A 27110-nucleotide genomic window follows, 5' to 3' on the forward strand; every position below is an offset into this window, starting at 1 on the left:
TTTTCTTATTTTTTTGAACAGGCTATATTGGGATCCATTCTTAGATCTTCCGTGAGTATTAAATGAGTTAGTCTTTGCAGCATGATTAATGCAGCACCTGACAAGGAGTAAGCATTGTATCAGTGTATATTAAAAATAAAACAAAAGTTTGAATAATCAGGAAATCAAATCTCTGGAAAAGAATTTCAAAAAAGAACAAACACACACATATATATATATGTATATATGTGTGTATATATGTGTGTGTGTGTGTGTATTGTTATTATTTAGTTGCTAATTCATGTCCAACTCTTTTGTGACCCTATGGACTGTAGCCCACCAGGCTCCTTATTTCCATGAGATTTTCCAGGCAAGAATACTGGAGTAGGTTGCCATTTCCTTCCCCAGAGGATCTTCCTGACCCAGGAATTGAACCCACATCTCCTGCATTGGTAAGTGGGTTCTTTACCACTGAGCCATCAGGGAAGCCCCTATGTATATGTATATATTTGTGTAACCAATTCACTTTGCTGCACACCTCAAACTAACACAATATTTTAAATCAACTGCATTTCAATTAGAAAAAAAAAAAGAATAAAAGAAGGAAATCAAATCTCCGGAAAACATGCTTCTACACTTTCTACTTGAGTGTTTTCCTGTATTAAAATGGGATCTGCAAGACAGAGGCAGAGGAAAAGAAACTGATAGCAACTGTACTACTTCAGATCCCCAAAGTTCTCTGGGGAAACAGAGAAGCATAAGGAGAATGTATCCTCCCAGCTTCAGCTGACAATGAACTCTCCAGCTATCCAGTGCAGGAGAATGGCCTTCACGCCCTTCAGTGTCAGAAGAATCAGTTTCCACATCTCTCCAGTTTCAGAAAGACCACTCCCAAGAGTGTTCCCTGCTGATAATATAACTAAGATTTACCCTCCACCCTTCTTCTGTCTCTCTCTCACACACACACGTGTGTACACACACACACATAAACACACACACATACACATACAGGGTACTCAGAACTGGGAAAGGTGTGAGGCAGACAGATGCTCTCATTTACTGTTGGTGGTTAGGTAAAACAATTTAGAAATTTCTATCAAGACTTCAAATACACTCTTAATCAGGATCTCTACTTCCAAGAAATTGAGACAGAAAGGCTGTGTGAAGCAGAATGGTGAGTGGGAGCTGTAGGATTTAAGGAAGAGTTCAGTCTGGTACACTGATACACATGCTCAAATTGCCTGGGAGGGGTGAGGGTGTCTGGAGCCTGCGGGCAGTTTGTGGTTATGTCGAGGGTCCTTCATGGGCCAGCTGGCTGCACCATGGCCTGAGATAAGATAGCAGTGATGCAGTGTGAGATGCTGCAGAGTATGGGTGGTAGGTGGTACGTGACCAGGCCAGCACAGTGACCTATGCTGTGACCGCTTGCTGGTCACAGGGCCAGCCTCCTGGAGTCAGGGCCAGTCTGGAAGCTGAGAGCTGGGGCTGACTCTGTCCTGGCCCAGACATCATTTGACAGGCTCTGCAGTCTTCCCACTCACTGGCAGGTCAGCTCTGAAGCTTGGCTGCCTCCATGATTTCCATCGTTCCACTCATCACAGTGTGTTTTGAGGACCTAATACATGAGGTGGCTTGTGGGCCTAGTTGTTTCCAACTCTTTGCGACCCCATGGACTGTAGCCTGCCAGGCCCCTCTGTCCATGGGAATTCCTAGGCAAGAATATTGGAGTGGGTTGCAGTTTCCTCCTCCAGGGGATTTTCCTGACCCAAGGATCGAACCCTCATCTTCTGTGTCTCCTGCATTGCAGGCATATTCTTTACTGCTTGAGCCATCGGGGAAGCCCCCTACTACATGAGAGATGATCTTAAAAGTAAGATTTCTGTATGAATATTACGGATTATCATCCACAGGATTTGAGTCTTTTAATCTTCTTAGGTTAAATTCTCAGATGTCCTAGGGTGTCTTTAATTTTTTTTGTCAGAATTCAAGATAATTCATTTTAAATCACTTTAATTTAAACAAATAAGTAATTGAAAGCTCCATTTTTAAGGAGGACTGCTGAAATAAAATAGAGAACTCTGAGACCATATATTAATATTCAGAGACACACTGGGGAAATGTTTAGAATATTCATTTGTTAACACCAAAAGGACATTCATTTACTTAACAAATAAGAGACACTTAAATCAATGAAAATTACCTCACTAAGGCTCACAGAGTCCAGCTAGGTAAACTCTTATTCTTATCTTCGAGGTGAGGGAACTGAGGCCAATCAACTTGCCTAAGGCTAGGCAATAGAAGTGGCAGAGCCAGGATTTGAACTCAGGTCACCCAGCATCAGTCAGCTTGCTTACCTGCCCAATGTGGCAGCCAGTCACTGGGCTCAGCCTGGCATGTCAGCATGCTGTGAATTCTCAGCTGTGCAAATGTTCCCAATCACACATGAGGACATTTAATCTCTTCTGTGATCTACGGAGCCGCTTGGGAAACGGAAGCAGAATTAAGGGGATGAGCCATTCCATGTCAGCAGACAAACTGTAACGGAGTTTTATTACTATTTTATTATTTATATATTTGTCAAAAAAAAGTCGGTGGGAAGAGTAAGGCAGCAGAGCCCCCTTGATGGCTGTTTCCTCATCTGGATCTTCGTGTGTGTGTGTGTGTGTGTGTGTGCGCGTGCCCAGAAGTGTGTTGTGAGCATGTGTGTTTGTGCACTGGTCTCCCATTCTATTGCAGACACTCATGCTCTCTGAGAGTGGGAGTTGGACATAGTTTGTGTAGAATTATATTTTAGGAGTCTAGAGTCTTTATTTGTGGCGTGTGTATGTTAGTGTGCATGTGAGAGAAAGAAGACATGTGTACGCTATTGAGAATGTGCCTACTGAAACTCTTCTGTACCCCCTGAGACCCTCAATTTCTTCATCCTACCCTTTACATTCTCCCCACCACCACCACCCCGTTTTGTGTGTGTGTGTGTGTGAGATCTTAGTTCCCCAACCCAGGCCCTCAGCAATGAAAGCTTTGAGTTCTAACCACTGGGCCACCAAGAAGTCTTCCTTTACAGTCTTTCCTTTACCAAATCTTTCCTTTACCAAGCTTTCTTTTACCAAAGGAAATGCACAGTGACCTGGACCTCTCTTTAGTCCTTAGATTCCAAAACAGGTGCCTAGTTTTGACCTTAGCCAAGGACCTCTCTGGTGCCCAAACACTCTGCCTCCAAGGTCCCTCTCCCTCCTCTGTTCAAGGCTGATGACACGGCATCATCCCAATGCTTGGTTATTGAAGAAATTAATAAGTATCTCCCAGGGAATCTCTCTGATTGAGGCACGTAGCATACATCGCTGCGGAGAACTCAAAGGCTCTCATATTCATGCAGCTCAAGCTCTTCTTCTGACATGATGGGTTCCTAAGTTTGAAAAGATAAACTTTGACCTCTGTCTTGCTCCCATCTGAGAGAAGAGAGAATAGGATGTTTCTGGATCTTGGGTTGGCCCCCATCTTGTCATCTTCTTGCCCCTTCTCTAAAGGTGGTAGGGTCCTTTCCAGAACACTTTCCTTGGGTTAGCATCATGGTATTACATGTAGTGGTATTACGTCATGTATTACATGTAGATTGGAGGCTCAAAGCGTTGATGTCAAGGGGTATAAGACATGGTCCCTACCCTCTGGGGTCAACAAGAAGAGGTAGCAATTAGGCAAAGTCCAATAAAAATATAAGGTACTGAGTGGTTTTATTCTGGGACGTATTTGCCCTCTAGAATGTGAGGTCCTATTAGTATTTATGTCTTTCTGCTACATCCTCAGTTACTGCAATGCCTGGATTACCATAGACACCAAGTAAATATTTATTCAAAGAAGAAAAATGAATGAACCTCAGTAGAAACACCACACCTCAGTCACACTGATCCCATTAAAATTCAACTAACATATATTGACAACTTACTACAAGTTAAATGTTACATTGGGGAAGATTCCAAATTCAGAGCTCCTTCTAGCATACTGCTTTGCTTTTCTTTCCATTTCACCCATTTATTTTGTCTTTATCTTTTTTGTCCTTCTTCACCCTCTCCCTGCTTTCTCTCCTTAGGAGATGGCTCTCTCTCAGCCCTGTGGGCTCTACTCTCAATTTTCTGGACCATCCAGAAAGGTCACTGCCTCTTAGCCCCAGATTCTAAATAGACATGCTAAACCCAATGCTGCTTGACAGTAAGGGCCAAACAAATGTGAGCGGAACCTAGCTCTATTGCTTTCCCCTTACCAAAAATGCATTAATAAAGTTAATTAGCATTGACCTGAAAAAAAAAAACTGAACAATAACCTTCTGGCATTAGGATCAAATGCAATGAAGCACAAGCAATAAAAACTCCATTACTGCTCCCTTCTGAGCAACTGTCACTGATCCTTGGGCCGAGAGGGAGGGGACAGGCTCACATCTATCCAGGGCTCTGCCTACCTCCTCTAAGCCTTGCTGTGAGACTCTGAGCTCCAGCTCGTGTGTCAAAATGCAGGCAGGTGTGAAGGTGAGCCAAGCTGGGCCCCGGGTAGGATTGTTGTTGCTGTTCAGTCACTAAGTCTTGTCAGACTCTTTTGCAACCCCAGGGCCTGTAGCCCGCCAGGCTTCTCTGTCCATGGAATTTCTCAGGCAAGAATACTGTAATGGGTTGCCATTTCCTTCTCCAGGGGATCTTCTCAACCCAGGGATAGAATCCCCATCTCCTGCTTGGCAGGCAAATTCTTTACCATTAGTGCTACCTGGGAAGCCCTATAGTTAATATAGAAAACATAAGACACACAGAAGTCTAGAGCTAACACAGGCTTGGTTTGAGCTATAGTCAATATATAAAAGGCCCAAAGTATGGGGGAGGCAGCAGGCCATCAAGGATGGCAGTTACCTCTCTGCTAGTTGAGGCTAGGGGTTGGCAGATGCTCAGGGAGTTGAATAAGCAGGTGCCCAGGACCCTTGCCAGATACAGTAGAAACCTGGCCCAGGGGAGTAAGGGTATTCTAGACTGCATCCTGTGGCAGGCCAAGGTGACTAACATTGTTTCCTCTGATCAGAGTTGGTTTGGAAATATTGTTTGGAAATATTGTTATTGACCCCAGCTGAAAAGCAGTGACTCTCTGCCCTCCAATGCCCTCACCCGACACTTCCAGTGACCTCATTTTGTCACTGAATTTCTATACTACGCCGGACACTGAGGAACTGGGATGTGGAGACACAAATATAAGACCCATTATTCATCTTCTAGTGGTCCTCAATCTAATGGGATTTAGTCAAGAACCCACTGGATTTCTGTTCCCTTTTTGTACTTCCCTCTGCCCTTATTCTTCATGAAACTATGAAATATCAGAGGGAGCATTCCATGTTGATATTGGGTCACCTGAATCTCTCCAATCCATCGTTCCATTCCCGAGGTCATGACTGGGAATCAGAATGGAGGTGCTGCTGGATCAAATCCCATTCATGCCCCTCAGTTATATATACCATGTGGGGTGCCCATGGCTCACAGGGCCCCACACGAGCCCACAGACTCAGAAAAGTACCAAGAGCTGATGTACTTGCCCTTTTGAAATAGGTCCAGGAGGTCATTCTTTTTCAGAAGTTTCCTCAAACTCTAGAGGAAGATTTGCTCAGGTGGAAAGAGGGCATGGGGAGTGTGAAGGAACACAGTCAGAGAAAGTATCTTCTCTATGCAGCTCTTGAAAAAGACATACATTGGTCCAAAAGTCACTGTAGGGAGATACTCAGAAATGACAGGAAAGATGAAGAGTTAAAAGAAAGAGAAAGACAATGCAAGGTATGTTTGATGTGGGGAGAGAATGGGAACTTTCTTGAGAACAAAAGCAAATCTTTAAAATATTTAAAATTGAAATATAGTAAGTGCCCTACATACGAATGGGTTCTGTTCCAAGAGCAAGTTCCTAAGCCCAATTGTTTGTAAGGCTGACAGTTAGCCTGGTTACCCAACTAACACAATTGGCTATTTAGTACTACACTCTGACAGGTTTATACTTTACACACAAATAACACATAACAAGCACTAAAAATAAAGAAATCTTACAGTACAGCACCTTGAAAAGTACAGTAGTCCAGTACAACAGCTGGCATACAGGGGCTGGCATCAAGTGAACAGGCAAGAAGAGTTCCTGACTGGAGGAGGGAGAGGAAGTGGGAGATGGTAGAGCTGAAGGATCATCAGCAATAGGAGATGGAGGGCAAGCTGGGATTTTACTAACACCTGATGTTTATGAAACACAGTTTCACATCTTTGAAAGTTCGCAACTAGAAGATTCATATGTGGGGGCTTACTGTATTTTGCTTGTGAACTAATATTCAATGTCACCAAAATGAAATCTGAATATGCACAAATGCACCTTTGGAATGCGTCAACCAACAGTATGAGAAAGAGAGCTGTAAGACCTTGGGAAACCTATTGCTTCCTTTTCTGCATCCATCCACTGTCTCAGATCTGATCTGCCTCATTTGCAAATAGCTACCTAAGTGCTCTGTTTGCCTCTCATCCGCCTCCTACCTGGACAGAATTGTCTTCTCAAAGCACAGATGAGGTGTCTGTTTAAGAAGACAGTAAATGCTCCCTGATATGCAAGGGTCTACAGAAGTGACCTCCATTTTGCTTTCTGCCTCTGATCCACAGACACCAGACTGGCTGTTTCCTGGCTGCTCCCTCCTCAGCCCCTCCTGAGAATGAGTTGCTCCAGCAGGACAACTCTTCTCCATTTAGCCTGGAAGAATGAGAGAAAATCCCTATGGGCTTTGGAGTTATTTGCATACCACTTTGCTTCTGGGCTACAGGCTCCTGGAATCTACAGATACTCATATTATGAAAATAATATAAAATATTTACCAAGCAATTATTATTTAAATTTGCGTGCAGCATCTCATTCTAATCCTTAAGGTAGGCAATATGATTATCTTGTTTTTAATAAAGAAGGAGTCTGAAGGAGGGGCACACGGCAGCAGGAGTAGAGTCTAGGCAAGTTGACTTTTGGGTCTAAGCTATTTCTGATCTTTGGAACTGCCGAGTTCACAGGGGGTCTCCAGGCACAAAGCAGGACAGTCAGAGTTTGCAGACTGAAACAATAGGTCAACAAGAGAATAAGGGCAGGGTAAAGGAGTAAGCAATTCCGGAAAGGTAAGCCTACAGATTGGGCTGAGAAAGAAACTTCAGGAAGTGTGCTCGCTCCTGCTCTCTTGATCAACTGGTCGACCTTAGAGGAGGTAGCATCTAACAGGAGAGCTCCAGAGGTGCTAGGGAGACCCCCTGTCACCCCCAAAACCTTCTTTAGCTGCTTGATGGTGCCTGAAATTGTACCATTACAGCCTAATTCCTTTAGCTTAGGCTGCAATTCCCCTGTTAAAATGCAAATACTCTTGGGAGAGGCAAGTTATTAAACTTTATTAGTGTTTTATATCCCATGGTGGATTTATTGATCAGACCCTTTTCTTTAGAAATAGCTGGGGTAAGGGAGAAAGATGGAGATCATATACATGTCCCAAGCTCCAGGGAATGGAGTCACTTGGAAGGCGAGGGGTGGGGGAAGCAGGGATTGAAAGAGGAATCATGAGAGCTGGGAAACCTGGAAGCAAACTTTTTCATATGCATGGCAATAAAAGGCCAGTAGCTTGTGGCTTTGAGTGCACTGGGTGGGGAAAGGCTCACAGGCTCCAGCATCAGAAGGACCAAATGAGTGGGTCAAGATGAAGTTGTAACTCATTGAAGGAGCCTTCCCAGCCTCTGTCTTATCTGAGAGAATAGCATCACTGGAAGCACTGTAACCACTGCCAACAGTTTTTGCAAGTGCCCTGTGGACACCCTGATGACTTCCTGTGTGGTGTTCCTGGATATCCTTCCCACCCATTCAGTCCAGTGGCAGAGCCTGAGCCACTCTCCTTCCTGTGTGATGCTGCTCACTTGCTGCATTACTCTGGCTCCTTTGGCCTGGAGGTACACCTCAGCTTCATCACCTACCCTGTACAGACCTTTCTCTGAAGTCCTTCCTCATCTTCTACCCACTGCCTGGACTGCAGTCAGAAATGGAGCATGAGAGAGACAGAGACAGCGAGACTGAGAGGGAGAGACAGAGACAGAGAGACAGAGACAGATAGAAACAGAGAGAGATAGAGAGACCTAGAGAGAGACAGAAACAGAGACAGAGAGACTGAGAGAGAGACAAAGACAGAGAGAGACACACACAGATATAGAGACAGAGACAGAGAGACTGAGAGAGAGAGAGACAGAGAGAAAGAGAGAGACACAGACAGAGAGGCACACACACAGAGACAGAGAGAGACAAAGACAGAGAAACAGAGAGACGGAAAGAGAGAGAGTCGGAGAGACCGAGAGAGAGAGAGAGAGAGAGAGGCAAAGACAGAGAAACACACAGAGAGGGAGATAGAGACAGAGAGAGAGACAGAGACAGAGAGACCGAGAGAGAGAGAGACAGAGAGACACATAGAGAGGGAAACAAAGATGGAGAGATACAGAGAGAGAGACAGAGAGAGACAAAGACAGAGACCCTTCTTAAAGACTTGTCAGGGTTTCTAGAACAGTATTATTTTACATGTTTTCAAAATCCTTTTTTCTGCCTTCAGATTCATGAGATGCTCTTTATCACTTCAGTGAAATATTTAAAACAAAAATAAGAGAGGAAGCCTGAAGATTTCGGCCTCCAATTCTCTGGAGTCAGCCCACACAGGCATACTCCCTAATTTTTACCTACCTCCTTGTCTTGGAGACCCCAGAAGCTGTGGTTTGCCACACAATTCTGATGTTTAAGAATTAGGCGAAACTGTATCTGGGACTGTATTTCTATTCAATATATAGTGTTAATCCACCTGATGGAAAATCAGCTTGGAAATCTACCACATGGAATACATTTTTTGTTGTTCAGTGATTCATTGCAGTTCAATGATTCGATGATTCATATGCCTTACATTTGAAATTGAAGTAGCACACACCGGCATTTTAAACAGAAGAGAATGTGGGCATGATACTTAGTAGTTGCAATGAGACAGAAGTTGCCATGAGGGGTGGGTGGTCTCTTAGAGAGTAAATTTGACTGGGGGACAGGAGACCTGGCTTTTGAATGAGGTCTGACTCTAATAAACTGTGCAGCCTCAGGCTTCAACAATTCCTTCGGTTATTCATTCAACAATTATTTATTGTGTCGGCTCTGTTATGAGACATCATGCCAATCTAAAAAGGGAGGCGATGCATTAAATGCTTTCTTCCCAGTCTAAGATTCTGGGGAACTTTTAATAAGCATTGAAAATCTTGGATGTTCACTAAGAATGATGGACAAGGATTTTCTTCTCACTTCTCAAAGATCTAATGAATTTTCCAAATGTGAAGGTCATAAGAACCTCAAGCAGGTGGCAGGTGGTAAATCTTGCCCTCCTCATTTTGCAGTGTGGGAGTGCCAGAGGGTCTGGGTTCTTTATAATTCACCGGATAGAGTCAAATAAATTTTACTTCTTTCCCAGTGGATTTTATTTTTCTTACTCTGAAGGCAAATGATTCTGTCACAGGGATTGGTCCTAGAAAGAAAAGCCCAAGTGGCACGCTGCCAAGCCCATTCTTCCAGACCCTTTTCTCTCCTCCTTTGCTACTTCTTCCTTGGAAAGGTTTGGAATCTCTACACTAGCAGGCACTTCCCTAGGTTTTAGGGCTATTATAGCCTCTGTCCTTGAGAAAAGTGAACATGTTAGTTGCTCAGTCATGTCTGACTCTTTGTGACCCCATGGACTGTAGCCTGTCAGGCTCCTCTGTCCATGGAATTCTCCAGGCAAGAATACTGAAGTGGCTAGCTATTTGCTTCTCCAAGGGATCTTCCCAACCCAGGGATTGAACAAGGGTCTCCTGCAATGCAGGCAGATTCTTTACCATCTGAGACACCAGGGACTCATAGCCTAAGTTGGAGAATTGTAAATGATAGACAGATAGAGTGGGAAGAAGAATACTTTGGAACTTGAAAGGATCCAAGAAAGCTTTTTCTTAGAAACAGCACTTGAGTTTAACTCTGAGAAATAAATGAGATATACAGGCAGATAAGGTATAAATGGGGCTTTAGGGTGATGAAATAGCACAAGCAAAGGCCCTGGGGTGGCAGCGTATGAGAGGCAGTACGGAAGGAGGCCTGGTACATGGGATGGAGCATCACACAACAAGGCAGGGCCCTGGCTAGGATAGCCTCCAGGAGGCTTGGAGATGCCGATGAGACTCTAAAGCAGGGATATGGCTTGGTCCTCCCTCTGTTCTCCCTAAATGTTCTGCTGTCACCAAGCAGCCTCCCATGCATTAATACCAGAACTAGCTCTCATCTGTCCCTGCCCCCTCATCAAATCTGCACCCTTTGTCCCATTCCTTCATGGAAATTCTCTTCTTTTGCTTCCTTCATTGCCTTTCAAGAGGACTCACTAATCTAGCTTGATAATAGTTTAATGAAAAAACTTTCCATTTAACAGAAAAAATACAAAATCAAAAGGAACTGAAACTGAACAGTGGACTTTCAGACACTGAGATTATTTAGAGAAGGATATATATATATATATTTTAGGAAGGGGCACCTACACAATACCTAGAGTTTGTGTAGGCCTGCAGTGGGGTGCATGCTCAGTTGCTCAGTCATGTCTGACTCTTGTAATCCTGTGGACTGTAGCCTGCCAGGCTCCTCTGTCTATGGGATTTCCCAGGCAAGAACACTGGAGTGGGTTGCCATTTTCCGTCTCCAGGGGGTCTTCCCTACCCAGAGTTTGAATCCAAGTCTCATGCATTACAAGCAGATTCTTTACCATTGAGCCATCTGAAAAGCCCACAGTGGTGGTCACTATCCACTCATCTGCTTCCTTCAGGACCCCTGTAAACCACTGCCTTGCTCTGATTCAGTGTGACAGGGGCTGATGGGTCTGAAAGGCCCTTAAGGTGAGTTGGCAACATTTCTGCAATTCTCCTCCATTGAACTACCTGGCTCTCACCATTATTCTAGCTACAGGGCCTCTCTTTATGAAAAGCTCCCATCGCTCACAGCACCCATCATCACAAAGAATGGCAAATAGTGTGGCTTGAGGAAACAAGTCTGCTATTCAAATGCCAGGGGATTTTAAAAATATAGTAATAGGCATCTTTGAGGCTGAGGTTTGTGTTTCTCTAAATCTGAGGGGATTTAGAGAAAAAATAGGTATTTCAGCTTTTCTGAGAAATGGGTAGAATGCCTTGGGAAAATGGTCCAATACAAGAAATAAGACAATCACAGAGTAGATGGCTCAAGGACGGACTTTGTTTGGATCCAATTCTAAGTGTCATAGGTGTTGAGAGGGGCAAAGAGGCAGTACTGGTGTAGTCTAGGAAGGTTACCCAAGAAAATGTGCTTTAAGCTGTGTTGAAACTGTGAGATCTTTCTTTATTCATGCTTGTGTGCATTTCTGTGCCTGCTGGGTTGGACCTGCTTCCTGTTCTCAGGGGGCTGGAGCCTTAACTGCTGCAGAAGTGCCAATATGTAGGCTATGGAGTCAGATAGAGTCTTCTCACTGTGACCTCAGGCAAAGTACACTAACCTATAAAATCAGTCTCTTCCTCCAGAAAATAAGATTGACAAACTATTTACCTTATTTACCTCATGTAAAGATGAAAAAGAGGTGAATATATTTATAAATATAAATATATTTATAAATACAAAATATATTTGAGAATGTTGAAAATGAAAGTGTCAGTTGCTTAGTAGTCTCCAATTCTTTGCAACCCATGGACTGTAGCCCACCAGGCTCCATCCATAGTATTCTCCAGGCAAGAATACTGGAGTAGGTAGCCATTCCCTTCTCCAGGGGATCTTCAAAACCCAGGGATCACACCTGAATTCTTTAACATCTGAGCTACCAGGGAAGCCCAAAGGTGTTGAAACCTCTTACTAAAAAAGTTGACTTCCATACCAATGACACTGGTCCCCATCTTCTAGAATGACTCAAGCCTGAGTGGTCTTGCAGAGACCTGAGTTGTGGGGATCCACCTACCAAGACTCTCCCTGCTGTAACCCATAGGCTCCTCTGGGACCCTCCTTGCCTCTCTGCATCCCCATTTACCACAGCCACCTTGGCATCCTCTGCTGCTGATGCTGGTGGAAACCTCATTCTCTAACCCCATTGCTTAGGCACTATGAAAATGGCAACATCAATTCCCAAATGACCAATAAAGCTACAGCTGTGGTCTCTGTTCCCATTTTAAGAGGCTAAACCTTCAGCTGTACAACCCCCATATGTCCAGACTTTCAAAAGTCCCATCCCTCTGAAGGGGATTGAGAGTATCCATTCTCATCATCCCCATTGCATGAAATGAAACTAACTTATTGAAAAGTTGCTTGCCAAGTACCAGTATATTATCTCTGATATTCATCATCACAATCCTCTGAGGCAAGGGTCATTAACCCCACTTTTATAGATGAAAAATGGATACTGTAAAAGATTAAGTGACTTCCCCAAGTTCACATTGAAACCAGCAGAGCCAGGAACTCTTTCTGATCTGAAGTGGTACAAGCATTATTGTTCCAATGGTGTGTCTGACTTAGAGTTGCAGAAACATGCTCATGATAGTCAGTTGGGAGAGAATGCTGTTACTTGAAGCAGAAACATGCTCACGCACATCAAATCTTCATGGAAGAAGGTGGGTTATTCTAAGCGTACATACAGATGAGCAAATGGATAGCTATTTTATCATAATTGCACATATATAATCCCTTGCATATGCATTATTCCACCTGGTCACTTGTCATGTGCCCACCCACAGATGTCTATGAGAGAAAATACGCCAGTAATAAGATGGAAAATATTTCCCAGACACTGAGCTTTGCTCAGTGGTTTAGGGTAGGAATTAGTGGGAAAGGAGATTCTGCCACTTAAGATTGTACCAAACTGTAATTCCCTTGAAACTGGTTGTTCCAGCAGCCCTTACAGACTTGTGGCTGTCCTTTGGCTCTGCCTCAGGCTGTCCACTTAAAAAAAAATCACTTTATCACATCTCCTTGTAATTGTATTTGCCCTAGCACCGCACTTGAAAGTCCCTTTAAATTAAAAGCTTTAAAAAAGACCTCTCTGAACAGCAGAACACTGGGAAGGAGGGATGGGGAGCCCTGCAAGGGTTTCCTGGCCTCTGGGTTATAGATTACTAGTTTTACTTTTTAGCTGGAGATGTGGGTCACAGCCAGTGATGAGGATGAACTCAGCTTATCTTGCACAGAAGGTCAACATCCAGTGTTTCTCGTGATTTCCAAAGCATGACATGCACAGCCCAGGCAGATGACTGTTTTGAGATAGGGTGCTGGGGATGTTAATCCTCTGGTTGCTTTAGGGCTGACTTCATTTCTAGACCCAACCATGTCATGGCTCCCTGTAATCAATCTCTAGACACAGGAGATATGCTCTTGGTGTGTGTTTGTGTGCGTACTAAGTCGCTTCATTATGTCTGACTCTTTGTGACCCTATGGACTATAGCCCGCCAGGCTCCTCTGTCCATGGGGATTCTCCAAGCAAGAATACTGGAGTGATGCTCTTAGAACATTATCTGAAAGAGATAAAAAAAAAAAAAGGCTGGTGTTCTCCCAACAATTCCTATGAATGGGGATACAGGATGAGCATGGCAGAGTGATAATAATGTCTGAGGATTCAGAAGAACCATGATAGATTATATTGTTTGTCCCAATTCTTCACCCTTCCTGGGAACCAAACTCTTGCCTCATTGTGGGAAAGGCACACTTCCTTACCCTTTGACTTGGGGTACAATCAAGGGATTTGCATTGAACAAAAGTCTTAGTAGACATGAACAGGGTCTTGGAATGTACTTGAGCAGTGGGGCTTGCTTTCTGCCACCTCCTTAAGAAAAGCATGCCCTGGCTAGCTCACCAGCAGCGAAAGGGTGAGTGACGCATGGACCAGAGCCACTCAAGCCCACCCTACTAAGGGGAGCTGCCCAGTCAGCCTGAAGACCCATGAGTGAGAGATGGTCATTTACTGTTATTTGACGCTGATATCTTGTGGCTGGTTGTTATAGCATCATTGTGGCAATGCCGAACTAATATAAGAACTTATTTGTGTGGCTATTAAATTCTCCCTCCGCAGGTCTCTCCCGAACTCAGAGAGGATTTATAAGATCTGCTACCAGCCAGCATACTGGTAGGCCCTGCAGAGACACAGGAGAAGTGGAAAATAAGCCCCCTGCCTGCCCTCAGAGATATCACTGTTTACATAGGGGTGATAAAACAAATATCACAGCTTAACATGGCATTGCACTGTAGCTAAATCATAGTCATTAGAATGGGGAGAATCAAACCAGTTGCCAAGTGATCTTGTCAGGGATTTAGGTTTCTACGCCCCACCTTTTGTGTCCTGCACAAGTGTGTGCATGTGTGCTGTCGTTCAGTTGTGATCCAAGGACTGTAGCCCACTCCCAGGGGCCTCATGGACTGTAGCTCACCAGGCTCCTCTGTCCATGGGATTTTCCAGGCAAGAATACAGGAGTGGGTTGTCATGCCCTCCTCCAGGGGATCTTCCCTACCCAGGATTTGAACTGGCATCTCTTGCGCCTCCTGCATTGGCAGGCAGATTCTTGACACTGAGCCACCCGGGAAGCAACATTTGCATATATGCTGACTCTGAAAAGGCATAGTAAATAATATAACTAGATATTTGCCATAGACTCTCATACCCATTCACATTTGTGTATGACATGCAGAATGGCCATGAAGAGTGAAAGTGTTGTTTATTGTTAGCCATAATTTTTTATTACAGGCCTTATAAACATATTAAAAATGAGATATCCGAAACAGGGAGATGTTCACCATTGTCATGGTCATGGACATGCTGTGATGGAAGGAGCTGGGGTTGGTGTGGCTCTGGAAGCCATGTTCCTTTTTGTCTACTATCTAGCCACCCCTCCTCTGTCCAGAGGCCACATGGCATGGCTGTAGTGGCTCAGCATTGGAGAGATGAGACTGGTGTGCCTTCCATCTCTGTTGCTTACTAGCTGTGTGACTTTGGGTGTGTTTCCCAATCTCTCTTATGTTCCAGATTCACATCTTTAAAATGGGGATACTTATAATGATTGAAAGGTATCATCAAGATTAGAGATAATTTGTCTTTCATGGGCTGAACTGTGTCCTCTCCAAATCTGTATGTTAAGGTCCTAAACCCCTCTTCCCTGCCCCAGTACTGTATCTTAAAATGTAACTTTTGAGAGACAGATCCTTCTAAGAGGTGACTCAGTTAAAATGAGGTCTGTCATGGGTCCTAGTCCACACAACTCATGTCCTTATAAGAAGAGGAAGTTTGGACATAGACAGACAGAAAGAAGACCATGTGAGGACACAGGGAGAAGTCAGGCATCTATAAGTCAATAAGAGAGGCCTCAGGAGAAACCAACCCTTCTCACGCCTTGACCTTCCAGCCTGCAGAATTGTAAGAAAACACATTTCTGTTGCCCTACTGAACTAACACAGTATCTGAGAGTCAGAGACAAGATGGCAGAATAGAGGACCTTGAGCTCACCTTCTCCAACTAGAACTCCAAATTCACAACTAATTGCTGAACAAACACTGATAAAAAAAATGACTAGATCCTACAAAAAAGATATTCTACATCCAAAGACGTAAAAACCCCGACAAGATGGTAGGAGGGGTGCACTCATAATGTAATACAATGTCTGAAATTCCCACATACTTGGAATCAACCCCCAGTCAAGAGTGATCTCTGCAAATTCAGCAAACTGACCCCCTCTCCTCCTGTTTTCTCTATTGTCTTTTCATCCTTCCCTCCTCTCCCTTCTCTCTCTCCTTTCTTCTATTTATCCTTCTCCTTATTTCTTTGCTTCACTCAAAATACACAGACTGCTAGACTCTCAGCTTGAAGAAGGAGGCTTGGTGGTAGGGAAGAAGTCCAAGCAGCATTTATGTTCATGTAAGAATTCCATGAACAGAGAATCCTGGTGGGCTACAGTCCATGAGGTCGCAAAGAGTCAGACATGGCTGAGCACTTCACTGGGGCTTTGCTGAGGGCTCAGACAGTAAAGAATCTGTCTACAAGGCAGTAAACCTGGGTTTGATCCCTGCGTCAGGAAGATCCCCTGGAGAAGGAAATGGCAACCCACTCCAGTATTCTTGCCTGAAGAATCCCATGAACAGAGGAGCCTGGCAGGCTATAGTCCATGGGGTCACAAAGAGTTGGACACGACTGAGCGACTAACAGTTTCAAAATGGGAAAGAAAGACTCTGGCACTTTCCTGGGCTGGCTCGACTCACAGAAGAGTAGCAATCAGGTGAGATACCCAGATACTCATAGGGCAGTCTGTTTTTAGGATTATGGGGTTTAATGAATTAGATATCACAAAAATAGGGCCTTGGAGATTGTGATAACTCAAAATTATCTTCTACTTAACCAAAAAGCAAGGAGTTGATATGGAGGAAGATAGTGTGTCCTAATTCATCCCACAGTTTTAAGGCTGGATTTCTGTTCTGGAAATATCTTTTGGGCTGTGGTCCCCATGATCTAAATCTATCCATCCAAAGCTAGGGAGAACCAGCAGGCAGCCCAGAATGCCAGTGGGAGAGCTGCCCAGTCATCCTGCAGCTCTTCCCAGAGGTAGTTAGAACAGTCTTTGGCAACCAAATTCCCTTCCTAAAAAGACTCTTTCCCTGTCTAGAAAAATGAGTGTTATCAGACTGGCTGGAAAACTGTTCTGAGATTTCTTGGATGAGAGGCTCTGTGTAAACCCAGGGCACGGTTGTTTTCATACCTGGTTGGTGGGCCATGGGAGAACAGAAATGAAAAGCAAAGCAAGAATGCCTCCCTGGCAGCTTGTCCCCGAGCCTCTCAATCACACCCTGACATTGCAAAGCCGCTCACAAACTGAGCAGTCACAGACATCGGTGGGAAAACAGGCAGGCTGCAGAGAGAGGATGTGGGAAATAAGTAGGGGGTTGGAAGATCAGGCGGGAGGACATTCACACTGAGGAGTGTAGACCCAGTGGAGGGCCCCTGTGCTCCTCTGCTGCTCATTTCTTTGCCTTCAAAATGAGCAATTGAGCCTGCCTGTCATTTCTGGGACTCAGATTATAGACTTTCGAGAACTCCTGATTAACAAATACAGATGGAGTCCAGGTCAGAAGTCAGGAGAAGGGATAACAGAATGAGGGCGAGAGAGTCTAAATGGAGGTGAGGATGCAGGAGGAGATGAGGACAGGAAAGGGGGGAGGAAGGGGAAGCAGAGAGAAAGGCGAGGAAGGGATTTCCCTGGTCTCAGAGTCAGAGCTCTATCCAGTGGTCAGCAAAGGATAGCTTCCTAATGAGGCTTTGTCACCTTCCGGATGACTTTTAAGCAAGAAGTGATAGCAGCCTTCCCTACACACAGGCACTCTCAGCTCCAACAGCAGGAGGAAAAGGGCTTTGAAAAGGACACCTGAACTTTCTAGGTAATATGAAGCCCAGGGTCTTATTAAGAGAGCAAGCAAATATAGCAGCTGAGAAGCTGGTTATCCATCTGCATAGGGGTGGCAGGAAGTCTAGTTCCCAATCCTTTTTTTTTCCCCCTCTAACAAAAGAAGAGCAGCTTTGAAATGCGAACACTCCCATTGCCATCAAAGGTTACCTGGCCTGACATGAAAGACCCTTCTCTGTCTCCCCTCAAGGCAGGACTCTAAATAACACTGCAGGCCTGCACAGACCACTGTCAAGAGGAGGCTGCCTGTGTCAGCTGCTTAATATGCAGATGGAAGGAGTCATAAAGTCAAGTGCTTGTAACATTTAATGTGGATGATAAAGGAGCGAAAACACCCCGAACAGAAGGCAAATCTCTGTGCTTCATTATATGTGAATAGCAGGGGCTCCACCTGGCACTGCAGCTGACAGCATCCACCATGTGGGCACAGATGCGTGTGTGTGTCAGGAGGCACATGTACGGGCATCTATGGATGCATACTTGAGCATGAATGCACACACAAGTCACACATGTGGCTTCATAGGTGATGACCAACAGGAGAACTGGAACTATTGGACTTTTGGAACTATTGGAACCATAGGAAATGCACATATGTATGTCTTTGTATTATATTGTATGTACAAATTCAAAATACCTTTGTGGAAATGCACCACCTACAAAAGGTGATGCATGGGTCTGCATCATCAGCTCGGTGACTTCTCTCCCCTGGGGAAAGCTGCCTTCTCAGGGCAAAAAAGAGGAGCTGAGTAGATTCCTAGAATTATCCGTTTGCTTCACTGGTCCAGAGTCCTTATAGGAAGAGTCAATATGATAGTGCTAACCATTGGTGACCCTGGCCTCTAAATCCTTTGATGGTGATCATCATGGTGGCTTCTGGTTCTGGCACATGCCTGAACATTCCTGCTCTCTATCACAGACAACAATTTTGCTCTCACTTGCAAGGGAAACCAGTCTACCTATGGCTACTATTTGCCTTCTGATCAGAGAGACTGGCTCTCTATTCTCTAACAGATGCCTCTTCTCTTGAGAAATCTGGGATGTCTTGCCCTGGGAGGGGACAGAGGACACCACAGGGAGGCACAGCACAGCATCTGTAGTCTATAGCCTAAGAAAAGCACAGGTATACTGGCTTGGTATCAACTAAGGCTCTTTCAAATTATGTTCTGATAAAGGCTCGATTCCAGGGACTTGTTTCCATCCCCCAGCTACAAATCCTCACTCCTCTTTCAAGGTCCCAAGTGACCACCAACATGTGTCATTTGGAGTGACTGACATGCTGGTGTTCCCTCAGTGAGTGTGCAGGAAATCTCAGAGTCTCTGTATCACCCTCTCCTTGCCCCTGTAGGATTTTCTAGAAGGAAAATTCTCTTTAATAATTAAAATTAACATGGTGACCTCCAAGACAAACATTGGAAGAATATTCCTTTTGGAAGGAGGATAGTTTTGCTTCTGGCAGCTGAATTTCACCTTCTTAGAGTGTCTCACTTATTATGACCTGATCTCAGATGGGGATGTAGAGGGTAGGATCAGAATTTCCCTCTGACTATGCACCACATGGGTTTCCTCGGTGGCTCAGAGGTAAAGAATCACCTGCAAGGAAGGAGACATGGGTTCGATCCCTCAGTCAGGAAGATCCCCTGAAAGGGCATGGAAATCCACTACAGCATATTGCCTAGAGAATCCCATGGACAGAGGAGCCTGGTAGGGTACAGTCTTTAGGGTTGTAAAGAGTCAGACATGACCGAAGTGACTGAGCATGTATACATGCACATGGACCATGTGCTTAGACAAAACATGACCCAAATCACAGTACTTTATAGCACAATTGCAACCACGCTGAAACATTTACACAAGACCTCATCAAAGGGGATGGGAAAACAGAAGGGAAATGAAAACATAAAGCAATAGGGTTTCAGACAACCTGATTTAAAAAGGATGGCCCAATGCTCTGAAGTCTTTCTGTCTCATTCCACAGAAACTCTAGAAAGAAAACAATGGTGCCCCAGGAAATTCTCGCCTTTAAAATTGCTGCTTTTCTTTCTCTTACTTCTCTACTAGATAAAGACACCTAGAGAGTATAAACCTCTTGGTTTTGAGAAATATTTCCTTACATCCCTTCTCCACATACAGTATAAGGCCAGAGGAATTTCAAGGCTTATGCAGTGGAGTAATTTGCACACCAAAATCACTAGAATCATCTGAGCAGCTTGTTATGAAGGCAGATTCCTGGACCATAGCCCCAGACATTTTAATTCCATGTGTCCTGAGAGGATACTGGGAATGTGCCTATTTTAAAGACTCTTAGGAGATGCATCTTGATATTTCAAAGATCAGAAAACTAAGGTTATAGATGGGACCTATTCAAGCTAACATGTATGTTGAGCAAGAACATTTTTGCTAATGTTTCTCCCCATTAGCCAGCCTTGTGTCCTAATCAATAGACTTCAGCGAACCTATGAGAGAAGACTCCTGAGAGTCCCTTGGACTACAAGGAGATACAACCAGTTGATCCTAAAGGAAATCAACTCTGAATATTCACTGAAAGGACTGATGCTGAAGCAGAAGCTCCAATACTTTGGCCACCTGATGTGAAGAGCTGACTCATTGGAAAAGACCCTGATGCTGGGAAAGATTGAAGGCAAAAGGAAAAGAGAATGGCAGAGGATGAGATGGTTAGATAGAACCACTGACTCAATGAACATGAATTTAAATAAACTCCAGGAGATAGTGAAGGACAAAGGAACCTGTCGTGCTATAGTCCATGGGGTTGCAAAGAGGTGGATGTGACTTAGTGACTGAACAATAACAACATGGGAGAAATAAGAATCCTCATATTTGATGGCTGAACCCAAGTCCACATGCCTGATTCTCAATGAGGCCAAACAAACCAAAACATCAGAGTCTGGAGCACAGAAAGGTTTATTGTAGGGCATCAGCCAAGGAGAATGGGCAGCTCATGCTCAAAAGACCTAAACTCTCTGATAGCTTTCAAGGAAGGATTTTTAAAAATATTTGGGGCAAGGGCTGCAGGGGACATGCCTTTCTTCTGATAGGTTGGTGGTGAGGGACGAGGGTGATGAGAAATCTTCATCATCCACCTCCTGGTTCCATACAGTCTGGGATCTCTGCACTTGTGCTCAGCATCAAGTCAACATCCTTCACTGGGCTGGGACCTTTTTTCCTGGAGAACAACTTGAAGGCATGTATCAGACCATTATTCTTGTCCCTTGAGGAGAACTAAGATTCTGCTTTATCACTGCATTTTGTTTCTTGACCGCTTTTACTTCATTTCTACATTCTCTCACTGTCCTAATTAGTAACTGCTTGGAGCTGCTCTTTGTAACTCAAGGAAAGCCTAAGAGACCAAAGCCTTTTTGTAAAAGCAAGAGATGGGGACACAGAATAACTTTTGTACCCAGGAGGGTCTGGCAGAGTCCTGCTTGATTTCAATGCCTCCCATACCCGGTTTTTCTTTGATTTTTCTTTTTAGTCCTGAAGGAAACAGGTCCAGGACAAGAAAGGAAATAAAGTTTTGGATGGAGAGGTTAATCATAAGCTCATCAGAGGAATTTGATTCTACAGGGACTCAGTTTCAATTCCAAAGGAAAATTTCTCTGTTTGACTTTCTACTAAGGAGCTCATCTCTAAGGTCGGAAAAGAAAAAAATGCCCCTGATGTGAGAGAGAACTAGCTAGTGCACCATTTAGAAGGGGTGTGGCCACAGTAGTTACGTACTGATGTGAGAATTGGACCATAAAGAAAGGCTGAGTGGTGAAGAATTGATGCTTTTGAATTGTGGTACTGAAAAAGACTCTTGAGAGTCCCTTGGTCTGTAAGGATATCAAATCAGTCAATCCTAAAGGAAATCAACCCTGAATATTCATTGGAAGGATTTATGCTGAAGCTGAAGCTCTAATACTTTAGACACCAGATGTGAAGAGCCAACTCATTAGAAAAGACCCTGATACTTGAAAAGATTGAGAGTAGAAGGAGAATGGGGTGGCAGGGGATGAGATGGTTAGATAGCATCACCAACTCAATGTCCATGAGTTTGAGCAAACTCCAGAAGATAGTGAGGAACAGGGATGTCTGGTGTGCTGCAGTCTATGGGGTCTCAAAGAATCAGACATGGCTTAGTGACTAAACAAGAACAAGGCTACACTCCCTTAACCTTTATCATTCAGACCCAGTGAAATCCTAACTCTGTGAAGTATTTAGTAAGCCCCTACCTACTGCCAAGGGTCTTGGAACCCAGACTTGGTGCAGGATGGGTATTAAAGGACCTGAGTTCTAAACCTAGCTTTCTGCAATTTGTCTAACTAACTAGGTGATGTGGGGCAAATTATTTTTCCCTTCCAAGTATCTATCTTTTTTTCTCAGAAACTCTAAGATCTCTTTCCAAGTTTGGAACCCTGCTGACAAGCAGAGTACCCAACTTTGAGCAACGTGCTAATACTGAAATCAGGGCAAATGACAACAATTACTACTACATGTTAGGGGCTTCATATAGGAGAAGTAGGGAGGAAGGAAGGCTCAGCCCCATTGTTGGTCATTAATAGGGCTGAGGCTTGATACAAGCAAGCATGCGCCTACAGTTTCTTGACACTATTCATAAGGATATGGGACAGGGAAGGGGTGCCTAGAAACTTTCCCTATTTTGGCAAAAACCATCGCAGCTCTCTTCTCTGCTGCACACATCTCCTCTCTCCCAAGCCTCAGCCAAGACCATTTGTCACTGGAAATGAACCTCAAGTTTGCTGGTGCAGGTGCAAAGAAGAGGTTCAGGGGCAAGGGACAGTGAGTGATGCTGTGAAAGTCCATGGGCAGACCTTCAGATTCAGAAACACACTAGGTGTGCTCTCATCTTAGAGCCATAGCATGTGAAGTCTGGTGCTAGAAGTAATCTAGTATTCCTGCCTTCCCATTAACAGAGGATGAACCTGAAGTTCAGAAAGGTGAGTTCTGACTCAGTGCCACATCACTAAAACTCACCTTTTCTTCTTAAGTCTATTCCAATTTCTCTTTTTCTCTTTCTAGCTCACTCCATCTCTCCTCTGTGAGCTCATATAAACTCACTCTGTAATATTCTTGCCGCCGAGAAGTTCATTATATGTTGCGTTCTTATTCCTTTACATCTTGTCCCTATGACTAGACCCTCAACAAGACAGGCGCTGTGCCTTTTGTGTGTCCTCCATGTATGAGACTATTCCCAGAATAGATATTCAGCGAAGATACATTAACTTGATCAGGGCAGTGATAACCATCACTTAGAAAAGGAAGGAAAATGCTACAGCAAGGATGCAGAGCACTAGCACATGTATCAAATCTGACTCTCCATGGCAAGGACTTCCTAGGTGGCGCTAGTTGTAAGGAACTCACCTGCCAATGCAGGAGACTTCCTGGGTCAGGAAGATCCCCTGGAGGAGGGCATGGCAACCCACTCCAGTATTCTTGCCTGGAAAATCCCAAGGACAGAAGAGCCTGGCAGGCCACAGTCTGTAGGGTCGAAAAGAGTGGGACACGATTGAAGTGATTTAACACGCATTCATTGGAAGTTCTGATGCTGAAGCTGAAGCTCCAATACTTTGGCCACCTGATGCAAAGAGTCAACTCATTGGAAAAGACCCTGATGCTGGGAAAGATTGAGAGCAGGAGGAGAAGGGGATGACAGAGGATGGGATGGTTGGATAGTATCAGCGACTCAATGGACATGAGTTTAAGTAAGTCCGGGAAATGGTGATGGACGGGAAAGCCTAGCGTGCTGCAGTCCATCAGGTTGCAAAGAATCAGACACAACTGAGCAACTGAACTGTATAGTAGGACATGTATGTCTCAGTATTAATCTCTTTAAATAAACTCAGCATGCTTACCCCACCTCACCTACCCTGTTAGCCCTTGGATGTCGCCCTCTCCCCTCAGTCGAGTGCACAGACCATTAATCAGCCCTTACTCACCCTTCCATCTCTCACTCCATCTTGACCCTGGGTCTTGCTTCCTGCTCTTCACCACCCTGGGAATGCTTTCCTCCTACAGAAGAGGATTCCTGGGTCAGTCCATTCCTTTACCCCCATCTGCATCCTCAGCTGATTCTCATGCTTGGTCTGGCCCTTTCTGCATCTTTGTACACTATTTCAATCATATCCACCTTTCCCTTGGTCTTTTTATCCCCAAGCACAGTCTCTTAGACAAGATGGGACATAGAGATTGAATTAAAGGATTCTAGCACAAGTGAAGCCTGGACATAAGAATGGGGACAGAGAAGCTGTCACTTCACAAGGGTATGCCTGAGAACCCAATAAAACGAAGGCCTCTGCAAACTCTAAGTACCATTTCTATCTCCTTGGTGTATTTATGCACAGAGACTATAATTCTTCACTTTGCCTTGACATTTGTGGAAAGGTCCTATTTGTTTTTCCCTTTTTTCTCTCCTCATCCCCTTCACATGCATTCACCATCCACACTCGCACACACATTCACCAACACTTTTTCTCTTAAGAATACAGATCACAGGTACAGGTGATGATTCATGCGGGAGGAGGATAAGAATTATTTTTTCCTGAAGATCCTGGTATATTTCTCTTGACTCATTCCTATGCTGGTATGAAGACAGTCCCAGAGCTGTGTTCACTGGATGATTGTGTTTCATTCCTCACTGTCTAGTTCTTTATCACTGCTAAACCAGCAATAAAAAAAAAATCAGGTCTTTTTTCTTTTAAAACAACCCCCTACTCCTGCCACCACCAAGGCCACTCAAAAGGAGATTGTGAAAGTTGGTTCTGGCCCAGTGCTTCTCTGAACAGGGGTATTCACTGCATAGCTTACATACATAAGTAGTCAAAGGCAAAGGCCAGTAGTCATTGAGAGATGTATCCAAGCAACCTTGGTGCTAAGCAACAGATTGGAACTCAGCATGTCCTGGTCTACTCCAGTCAGAGCAGGCTGCTCAAAACTTGGCCTTGAATGAAAGGAGAAGTTTATTTGGGTGGATGAAGGGCTAGAGGTGGGAGAAGGAGAAAAGAGAGAAGATGGGGATAGGAGAACAGATAGAAGAAGGATAAAGAGGAGGAGAAAGGAGAAAAGGTGGCACAGAGGAAGATGGTTGGGTTCAATTCCATTTCTGACAGTCATTAAGACTGTATTTAAAGAATAGCCTATGGTTTTTGCAGAGTAGATGATCACAGTTAAGATTTTTGAAACTGTTTTTTTTTTTTTTTGGCACGTGCTATGTGATTGGTGAAAGCATCTCCCAGGGTGTCAAAATGTTCCCTCTCAAGTACCTTTGTGACCTGAATCACTCGTTGTCCAGAAATTAGTATTACCTCACTTCCTAGCTTCCTCCTATAGAACTAAAATGCAGGCATGCACCAGGGGGTTAATTTCTGATGGGAGGTGTCAGGCATGACCATGAGAATGGAATCATTGAAAAAAGAAAGAAAGAGAGAGGGAGGGTTCAGATTAAAGAGAGAGGTCAGATTAACAATCTCACTCTGATAATAGGGTAAGATTGAGCAAAGCCGTTGGGTTAATATGAACTTCCTTCTTGCTTTCCACTGTTCTGCAAGTGTTCTTAGAAAAGAGGCCAAGAACTGTCTGTAAATTCCCTCTATATGGTGAGACGTTGTAGTGCTCAAATGATCCTGCCAAGCCCGTCTTGGGTCACACAGATCGGGGAAAACAGCTTGACAACCACATTATAATTAGACTGGGAAATCTTCCCAGAGGGTAGAATAGCTGGAAGTAATAGGATGCCAGGCAGCACCTGGTATTTAAACCTCAATCCCGGTGTCTCTTCTACTCTCAACCCACCCCACCCACTTCTCCACATGCTTCTCATGCACCGTCTGTTCTGAACAAGCCTCTCCCACTCTCTCCGCCTCCCTTCATTGGTTGAAAGCAGTTGCAGTGTGGCCCAGACCACATGGGCCACTTAGTAAAGCCTCCTCATGCAGACTAGCAGGATGATGAGGTGCCATTTTATCAAGGCTCTGGAATGGGGTCATTAGATGTCATTCCTTTTCTCTAAGCCAATTTGTCTGTGTCAGCTGTTGTAGACCATCAGAATCTCTCAGACTCATGGAGAGACGTCTGAACTCTGCAAACGCTTGGCAAATGGCAAGCATAGCATGTGCTTATGAGCTGTGTCTCGTCCCTGATTGAGATCTATCATCACCAGCCAAGTCTCCAAACTCAGCTATTTATAAATTCCAGGCTTTTGTGGTTTGCCTCCTCCCCAGGGTGATTCCTAGGCCCAGCTTTGCCTGGAAAGTACCAGGTGCATTTGGTCTGGGGTTGATGAGATGTCTCTTTTGGTTTGGCTTTTAAAGGCCAGATAAGAAGAACATTGGAAATATCAAGTTTATTGTAGTGCCAGATGAAGGTATTCTGAAACAGTTAAACAGTGCATGTATGTGTGTACATGTGTATGTGATAGAAACTATTAAGAAGTAGGTTTCCAGGGGTTTTACATCTCACTCATGTGCACATACACATCACACATAAATACACAAATATACTGGCGGAGGAACAGAATTTTTTGGGGAAAAAAATTATCCAAAACTCATGCAAACAACCAGATAAAATATTTTTCTTTCACAGAACACTTATGTCTTAGTGTCAAGGGCATGTTTTTAGCCATATAATAACTGATCCCTTATACACTGGAAGAATTCCCCATCTTCTGAGTCAGAAACTGACTGCCATTATATAATGAATATCCTATTCTATAGTATCAAAAGCCATTATATAATCACTAGCCACTATACAATCATTATATAATCCTAGATTGCCTTTCGAGTTCAGTAAAGATACATGATCTGGCTCAATCAACTAGACACATAAACTCATAAATTAGCAACAAAGAAAAAAAGAGCCATACAAAATCTATTTTTGTTAGAGAGTGGTGACAGTAGGAGATCAACCACAGCCACATCTGCACCCAAGGGCAATAATGGCATTTGTGACTTGTGTCCAATTTCTGTGGTAAACCACAAGACAACCTGTGGATCACTGATGTTTTCCTCTCATTAGTTCTGTGATGTGATTTGGGGCTGTGTTCCTGGCTTTCTAGCCATCAGCTCTCATTCTCTGATCTTCCTCAAGATTTTGTGAGCCACCCAATTTCCTTTGGAAAAAAAATTATTCTTCTGTTAACTCAACTAAAGTTGATTACTGTTGCTTGCAATTAAGAACTAACTCCTGCAAAAATTGGCATGAGGTGTAATCAAAGACAACAGACCCTCAAGTCTGGAATTGATAATCAGGTCTTATTAATGTGGGGGGAAGTCAATATCCAAATTCCATTATAGGAGAGAATTCTGACAGTGGCCTGCAGTGGTAAAACTGCTTAGCAAATGATCACCTGTGGTCTTCTATAACATGGCTATTGAAGGCAAAACTTTGTGAAATCAAGTGATAAGTTACATTAAACAGTGTGAATGGCAAGAGGAAATCAATCCCTGTTGGGTGGGAAAGATTTTTCAAATAGTGCTGCAAAGTAAAAGAAAGTGAATGGATCAAGCTTCTAAATTCTACAGGAAAAGGAGGCACTTTCTATGAGTATACTAAGAGACACCAATTTCTTCCATATTAAAGATTAAGAGGTACTTCCCTGGCGATAGATCCCTGGTTGGGGACCTA

The 27110-nt window shown here is 44.0% G+C and overlaps 1 long non-coding RNA gene across 1 annotated transcript; it reads right to left on the reverse strand.

The window, feature by feature from the left end:
• On the reverse strand, positions 1-24333 carry LOC145538606 (uncharacterized). The gene is made up of 3 exons (XR_014077079.1): positions 24301-24333; positions 23455-23501; positions 1-1659 (listed from the first exon to the last, which is right to left on the reverse strand). It is a non-coding gene; the product is annotated as an uncharacterized LOC145538606 (long non-coding RNA).
• Positions 24334-27110: the final 2777 nt, after the last annotated feature.

This window comes from Giraffa tippelskirchi, chromosome 1, assembly GCF_054371585.1.
Source record: "Giraffa tippelskirchi isolate mGirTip1 chromosome 1, T2T-mGirTip1v1.2.pri, whole genome shotgun sequence".
Taxonomy (NCBI): domain Eukaryota; kingdom Metazoa; phylum Chordata; class Mammalia; order Artiodactyla; family Giraffidae; genus Giraffa; species Giraffa tippelskirchi.